We start from the raw sequence: 8307 nt of genomic DNA, 5'->3' as shown, positions 1-8307 counted from the left end.
CTGAGAGACTGTTACTCTGTTTTCCACCCAGGCTCAATTCAATTTGGAAAGTGCTTAAAAATAGATTTGGTTACCAGAACGGGGGAACTCCTTGCTGCAAGACATTGTTGCTGCTAAAAGTTGGCGTGAAGTTGGTGGAGACCAGATTAAGTTGTGACAGTGAAATTCAGTGTTGGTAAATGAAAAGACAGAAACCACAGACAAATTCAGGAATACCCTGAGGCACAGCTGAATTTGAAAGAGTACTATGGGGAAGGGTTCTTTAGGTTTGCCTTACCCTCATGGTATTCTCTAGGCATCAGCTTCTGGACACTATAGGGAATCAAGACATTTGTGCCCAGCTGTTGCATCCTACTTACTATACAGCAAGTTGGTTTTCAAAACATCATTGACACAGTGGGTCAGAGCAACGACAGATATACTGATATACTAACTGCTCCAGCTCACTTTGCCTGGGCACAGTTTCAGGGTGACAGAATTAGCGTTGCTGATCAATTACGCATGCAAGATGGGGCAGGAGGAGGAAAAAAGACCTGTGGGATTTGCAGTGTGAGCCACTCAGGCATTTCACAAGGAGATAGGGAGCAGCAGAGTGGGCTGAACCCCAGCATCACACAGCCAACCTGATCTGGGCAGGGGTGCGCCTGGGGCCAGCCCTGGCATGGGGCTCATCCTTTGGTAAATTAGTTGGCAGCACCTTCCACTCCTCTCAGAGAGGGAGTGACCCCTAATTTATCCATCCCCTGCTTTGTTGGACATCCTTTCCACTTTTTGTAGGGTGCTGCTGAAGCTTGAGGTTGCATGCTGTATTTTAAAGATGACAAGATCACACACATCTCAGTAGCAGTCCTGAACCCTTGGTGAGGGCCAAGGGGCACTTCACAGCACTCACCACCCAAAGCCAAGACACCTCTGAATCGGCCTTCAGGACTGCAGTCCTCAAGGACATGTTTCAAAGCTCCCTCCCAGAAGCTATGAGGTTCTTTCCAACCTAAACCATTCTGTGATTCTAAGAGCTCTTGGCTTGGCGAGCATGCAGACCCCTGGCAGAAGGACCTCTGTCTCTCATAGATCATACATAAAAACACTGGGAAAGAAGTCACTGTTTGCAGCCTCTCCGCCATCCTACCATTAATCCTTTCTCTTCCAGATTTGAGATAGAAATTCTTAATTTTGTAAGCAGTGGGCCAAAACTGTGAGGATGAGAACCTTGTGGAGATGGCCATGGTCCAGTGAGTGCGTCCTGCAGGGAGCCTGTTTGCTGGCACAAATGCAGCTAATGAAACCCGCTTCAGTCTGCATCCCTTTTCACAAAGCCTTATGTGAGATTGATGTGGCACTTCACCTCATATTAACCCCATGTTCTTTCGAGGGAACATGACAGGGACCCGGAATTCCTCAGGGGCCAGGGCACAGTTCATTATTGTGTAATTACACGACCAATTACAGCAGAAAAGTTAAAAGAAACCTACACAGAAGGGCCAGCCCCAACCCCAAGCTACTAGGTTGTATTCAGGTCCTTGCTCTATGCATATGAGATGCAAAGGAAAGTTTGATGGCTCCAGGAAGTGTAATTAGCTTGCAGTGATGAGAGGGAGACTGGGAACAGTATTAGAGCAGCATATATCATCTCTTAAATAAGACTTCTTTATTTATGACAGGCTCCCATGACCTGAACTTAAATGTTCCCCTTTGCTCTCTTATCCACTCATCTCTGGGTTTTTGCATCACTGGGTGAAAGGGAAGGTCAGTCTGTTGGTTAGCAAGCTTGCTTGTTCCTCAGGAAATGCAGATTGTAGATCTGGAAAGTTCCTTGAGAGGTTATTCAGATCATTGCCCTGCCCTATAGGAGGAGAAACTACACGTAAATCAGTGCTGACAGCATCTATCTGATGGTCTCATCAAATATCATCTAGGTTGTGTACATCACCTTGTGTCCCATTTGCCCTGGGTTTTTCTCTGCCATAGATTGCCCTTTGTCCCTGCTTGGTCCCATGGCTCTGCATGCCCCAGTGACCCTACTCCATCCCTTAGCTTTGTCTTTTGACCCCAGGATGATGCTTATGACATAGAGAGGATAGTAGCAGCGTTCTTCATCTCCATCCAAGTCCTGCTGGTGTCTTCTGGAAAATCCTTCTTTCTCCAAAAAGCCCATTTTCTCAGTCCACCACCACCACGCACACATGTACAGTGCATGTTTGGGTCAGTAGGACTCATCCCAACCAAACCTATGCCCACAGCCAAGCGGGTGAGTGTTTTTTTTGGAATATAGCTCTGAGCCTGCCTGCAGCCTTTCCCATGCAGCTGAAACTAAGTCAACTTTTTAATTATGCCAGGTTTCTCAAAAAAGGGACAATTTTCTAGGGAATGTGCTTAAATATATGTTTAATGTACACCCTGAAGCAAGCACTTACAGCAAGGCAGGCTGTGTGGTGGGCACAGTGAGACCTCACAGTGCCAAGTGAGGCATCTCCAAGGGGATGGGACCTGGGCAGGGTGGGTCCTTGGTGGTGGTGGTAGAAAAGTCGGATCTGCCTCTTGCTCAGCTTGCCCCATGAAAGGGATACAAGGGACAGCCATGGGTCAGGCCCTGCCACAAACTATGCACATGTGCTATAAATAGATGCAGTTTGCTGCTATTTTAAAGGTCTGAGCTAGGTCTTAAAGCTGAAGTCCCCATGAAGCCGAGGAGAGTGAAGGATGTGCTGTTGCTGTCAAGAGTGGTCCTCAGCACAGCTGACCCAGCACCAACTTTTCACCCAGGCAGAGCCTCTGTCACCATACTGTGGCCAGGGAAATGGGTGCCCAAGAGTTTTTAGGGTTGAAGTCAACTCACCTCCTCCTTGTTAGTGAGCCACCTCCTTGCCGTGACTTCCTTTGATCTGCTGCACCTCCCTGCGACGTGAGCCCTGTTGAAATGACAAGCTCTTTGGTGAGGATTAGAGATTGGGAAAGGGTTTCTCACCAGACAGCTCATTCAAGAAGGGAAATTCCTTAATCTCCATGCGTTTTTCTTAAAGTAGCCCAGAGAAATAATTGCCAGGATGAGTTTAGATGACGTGATCCTACCTTGGAGCAAAGGGGTGGGAATGGGAGCTCTCCTGCCAAGTCTTTGATGCTGTCATCACCCCCAGACCCAAAACAGCATTTGCAGCAATAGAAGAAATCGCACTGTGAGTCCTTCCTGCTGCTGGCCTTGGCCCTAATCTCTGCCCCATGCATACAGTGTTTGCAGGAAGGGTTTGCAGGAAGATCTATGCCATGCTCAGCTGCGGTGATCACAGGTTCCAGGGTTGGAAGGGGAGATCAGTGTGCTCAGACTCAGTCTCAGAGTCCATCTTGCAATCAGAACCATCCTGCCCTCATTTACCTGCTGGTCCTTCTCACTGACACTGTGGAGTGGGACTTCCACCAGCTGAAAAAGGGAGACCTCATGCTGGAAAGGACCTTTGGCCAAGCTAGTGCAACAATCCCTTCCCATAAACCCAGCCCAAGCTGCATATGTGAAATGGATTATTTAACAGCTCCTTTACTCCTGGTTTGCACCCCAGGCTGGGGTCCACTTGGCCTTCATGCAAAGACTCACATCTCCCATCCACCCAGCTGATGGCACTGGGTCAGTGGGAACGAAGGGCTCCTTCCATAGCTCAAAAGGGAGAGCAAAGCAGAGGAGAGCAGCAGGGCCTTATGCTCTGCTTCCCTTTATAAGCAAAACATCTTTATAGCATAATTGCAGAGACCCTGAGTTAGGGTTGTGGGAGCTAAGACAGTTTGCAGGTAACATTATTTGCTGCAGCTCAAACTGTGTGTTTTTCAGAAAGCAGTACATAGAGTTAAATTTGAGGGCTAGTGCCTCTGAACTCCAGGCCATAGGGAATTTGTGCTCCTGTTTTGACTGGGACTTAACGTTTTAAGGAATGAGTATTAACGCACCCAGAACTCCTGGAAATCACTGAAGCTGTTCTAGGCCATGAATAGCTCTTAAAGCAGAGCCCATTAACACTGAACTGCTCTCTGCTAGTGGGAGAGCCCCTCTGCTGCCTCACTGTGCCTCTAACCCACCCTTTTCTATATCAAAGCACATACAAACATTGCCCTTTGTCCTCTTAAGATGAAGTCTGGCTTTCTCTTAGCAGCCAGGGCTCAGTGTTTTTCTCCCTCTAACCTGCAGGACCCCCCCACTGTGGCTTTGGAGGCCCCAAAGACGAAAAAAACACGAAGAAGACCCGTTGCCTTCTCCTGGCTCCTGGCACAGCCTCCAACCTGTACAAGCTGGTTTAAGACCCCTCAGATATCCCAGTCCCTCCCCAAGCCCCTTTCCCTGATAGACTGCAATGAGGGTGGCCATCCTGTTAAACCACCCCATGCATTCAAAGCTATCCTGGTCCTCCCTTGACATTCCCCAAGGGCCCTGACCATCCCTTGCTTCCCGCCTCCCTCCCCAGTCTGCCCAAGTCAGAGTAAAACCACAGAAAGAGAAAGAAAATGTGTTCCAAGCTCCAGCCCATGGGGAAAAGGTCTGGGGAGCTAATTATAGATCAATGCATCAGAGCCATCAATAATTCAGGAAGCTCTGAAGCTGAGCTGGAGATGAGACACGGGACAGTGCTTGTTCAGCCCCTGCAGCACCCAGTGCTGCTCTGTCCCTGGGATCAGGGTAGCCAAGCCATGGGCAAGCACATGGGATGCAGTGTCACCTATGCATTTCACGGGGTAGACACCAAACTCAGGCTCCCCAGCCTTTCTTCTGTTACACCGACAAATGAAGGTGGTAGGATCCTGCTTCTCTCCAGGCTTCAAGCAGCCAGGCTTCAGCTTGCTGTTAGGCTCTCCCTCCTAAAAAAGACACAAGTCTAATTTATCACCTGTTCCCACACTCACCTCTGTGCTTTTCTGTATCCTGAGTAAGGTTTGGAGCTTGTGGGAACAGGGTTTTATATGTGAGGTTGGGGTTAGGGTATCCGTACAGCACAGTGCATTTTATGGCACTGCAGAAATGCTCCACTCTTACCATCCTTGAGATGCTGGGATGGGGCTGTCATATCTTTCTGAGCATCCCTTAAATCCAGAAAGAGTAAGGAGAAGGAAAACTGGAAGGTAAAAGCCTGAAGCTGAAGCTAACACAACAGCACAGGGGGCATCTTTTGCTAAATTAGGAATTCCATCTACCCTTGGGTGCTTTTCTCACCAGCTCAGTTCCTGGAACGACATGTGCCCACCTCCTCTTAGCTTCAGCAAAACAGAGGGTTAAGGTAGAAAAATCCAAGCAATTTTGATATCAGCACACCCTGAAAACACAGACCAAGTGTCTTCTACTTGTCTCATGCAGACACCACACATACACACCTGGGTGAGCTCTCAATCACACCCTTCTTAGTGCATGTCTAAACGTGGCCCCACAGCCATATGTGTGTACCAGTGCATACACAGCCACAGCACCATGCGCTGACACACACAGAAGAATACACCAACATGTTCAAATATGCAGAATGTATTTATGGGCAGCTGGATGTAGGTTCCTAACACTGCAGAAGAGGAGGCAAAGAGAAATCCCACCCAGAGCACACTGCACTCACAGCACGCAGTGCAATTAAAATTCAAGGAAAAACTCTCACAGGGCTTAAAACTGCTGTCCCACACCACTGGTCCCTTTTGCTGATTTGTCCAGACTTGTCCAGCCTGGAGAAGAGAAGGCTCCAGGAGACCTTAGAGCAGCTTCCAGTGCCTAAAGGGGCTACAAGAAACCTGGAGAGGGGCTTTTGACAAGGACCTGTAGGGACAGGACAAGGGGAATGGCTTTAACCTGACAGAGGGGAGATTCAAATATTAGCAGTTGTTCCCTGTGAGGGTGCTGAGTCCTTGGCACAGGTTGCCCAGAGAAGCTGTGGCTGCCCCATCCCTGGCAGTGTTCAAGGCCAGGTTGGACACAGGGGCTTGGAGCACCCTGGTCTAGTGGAAGGTGTCCCTGCCTGTGGCAGGGGGTTGGGACTGGATGAGCTTTGAGGTCCTTTCCAGCCCAAACCATTGTATGATTCTACGACTACACCAGGATGCATCTCTGATGTCATTTAACCACGCACACAGAACTGTATCAACCACTAGGAAGAAAATTAACTCTATCCCAGATGAAACCAGGACAGACTCCCGAAATTAGGGCCCTGAAGGACCTGACGTGCTGGACTTGCCCTGAGCATCCTGAAATGCGCAGGGACCAGCTCCAAAGTGGGGCTGTCTGTGCAGGCTGGGGGTGAGCAGCCCTCCCGCAGCTCTCGCAGCTCTGAGCTGAGGCTCTGGCTCCCTCTGCTGACAGCTTTTGCTGGCCCAACCACCCTCACGAAAGCCGGCGGGGAAGGCACTGGGGTTGCTTATTGCCCATCAGCACTGGGCCACAGGCATGAACAAAATCACTGAGTTGCTCAGGCATCCCCCAAAATTCAATTGTGTTGGTGGTTCACCCACAGAAACCTTTGAAGGAATTATTGGGTGCAATGTGCAGCAGTGAACTTCTTCCAGAAAACCGTATTAAGGTGTTGAACCAAACCAAAGCACCACCAGCACCGTGCCAAGCATGGGCATATCCGATACACATGTCCCCCCCTACCCTGCTCTGGTGAGACCCCCCTGCAGTCCTGCATCTGGCTTGGGGCTGCGATGTAAGAAGGACATGGAGCTGTTGGGGCGAGTCCAGAGGAGGACACAAAGATGCTCGAAGGGCTGGAGCACCTCTCCTGTGGAGACAGGCTGAGAGAGCTGGGCTTGTTCAGCCTGGAGAAGAGAAGGGTCCAGGGAGACCTTAGAGCAGCTTCCAGTGCCTAAAGGAGCTACAGGAAAGCTGGAGAGAGGCTTTGAACAAGGGCCTGTAGGGACAGGACAAGGGGAATGGCTTTAACCTGACAGAGGGGAGATTGAGATGAGCCCTTAGGAAGAAGTTCTTCCCTGTGAGGGTGCTGAGGCGCTGGCACAGGGTGCCCATTCCATGATTCTATGATATCAGTAGCCAACAGAAGCAAGGAAAGCCCTCTGCAAAGCAAGAAATTAACTTGCAATCCTGTGCTTGGTTGCCTCTTGGTCCAGCTGCCCACCCCTTGGGCTGCCAGCATCAGCGCAGGGCTCGCCCCTCCCAACCTGCTGCTTCTGGCTGGCCTCTGCCCCTGCTCCTCTGACGGGCTCCCACCAGTAGATGGCAAGACAAGCCCACGTTTGGGGTGACAGCAGCCATGAGACCCAGGGAGAGGGACTTATGCAAGGATGGGGCTTCTCTAGTGTCTAATATGGGGTTCAGCTCACCCTGTGGCAACTCTTTCTCCTTCCAGCAGTCCCAGCACCCAGATTTCTACAGACTTGGCACTTGTCTTTCTAGCTCTTGGTGCAGCCTGGTTGAAATCAATCATGGGATGCAATTGTTGGGGAAGCGCTGACAGGCAGGCAAACAGTCCAGCATATTTCTTCATTTCCTTAGGAAGTAAGCTAAAAAACGCCTATGGCACTGGAGTCTGGGGAAGAGCAAGGGAGAATGGATGGATTTCAAGTACTTTAGAATATAACTGAAAAAGCAGTGCTAGCCCTGTGCAAACCCCCTTGCAAATTGCCTGGTTGTGTTCCCTGCCTGAATTTGGCCTTCTTGGGAGACTTAGTTCACTCACTCCTAGTTCCAATTTTTAATACACCTGGGATTTATTCCAGGGGCAACTTTCCTCTTTCCATAAGTTTCCTGTCCTGCCTTCCTGCTTATGGGGCCACATGGGTTTCTGAGGCATCATGGATGGTTAAGAGCAGGAAACCCCTTCTCCCCAGGGCCAGGGACCATGCTGTTAACCTCTCCCAGCCCAGCAGCAGTGTGGCACTTGCTCTTCCCTAACAGTGCTTGGAGTCACTTTGGGGGCTGCAGGAGCCACGGTGTGACTGAAGCTCCCCAAGTTATCACCGTGCACATGGACCTTATCAGACATCCGTGTTTAACCTCACCGACATGTAGGAGAGATAATAGCGGGGAAGGAAAGCTTAAAGCAAAATGCATTGTGCTGCAGAATAACTGCACTGCTCAGGTTATAGGATAATGTTGGATTCACCCTGAAATGCTGATTCACAGTTAGGCAGGGAATATCTTGGTAAAGTTCACTTCAAAAAGTTGTTGGGAAGGGAAGAGCTGTTTTCACATAAACACGCACATCCCACTTGTGCATTACCATCAGTTTCCCTTAAAAAAAACCCAAACCAACCAAACAAAATCCAATATTTGGGAAATTTTTCATTATCAGCCCCTGCAATACATTATGCACAAGGCCTTCAAAATCCAGGTGGAGAGGG

The sequence above is a fragment of the Nestor notabilis genome, unplaced genomic scaffold (assembly GCF_000696875.1).
Source record: "Nestor notabilis isolate BGI_N333 unplaced genomic scaffold, ASM69687v1 scaffold7640, whole genome shotgun sequence".
NCBI classification, from domain to species: Eukaryota; Metazoa; Chordata; class Aves; order Psittaciformes; family Psittacidae; genus Nestor; species Nestor notabilis.
This window is presented reverse-complemented; position numbering follows the sequence as displayed.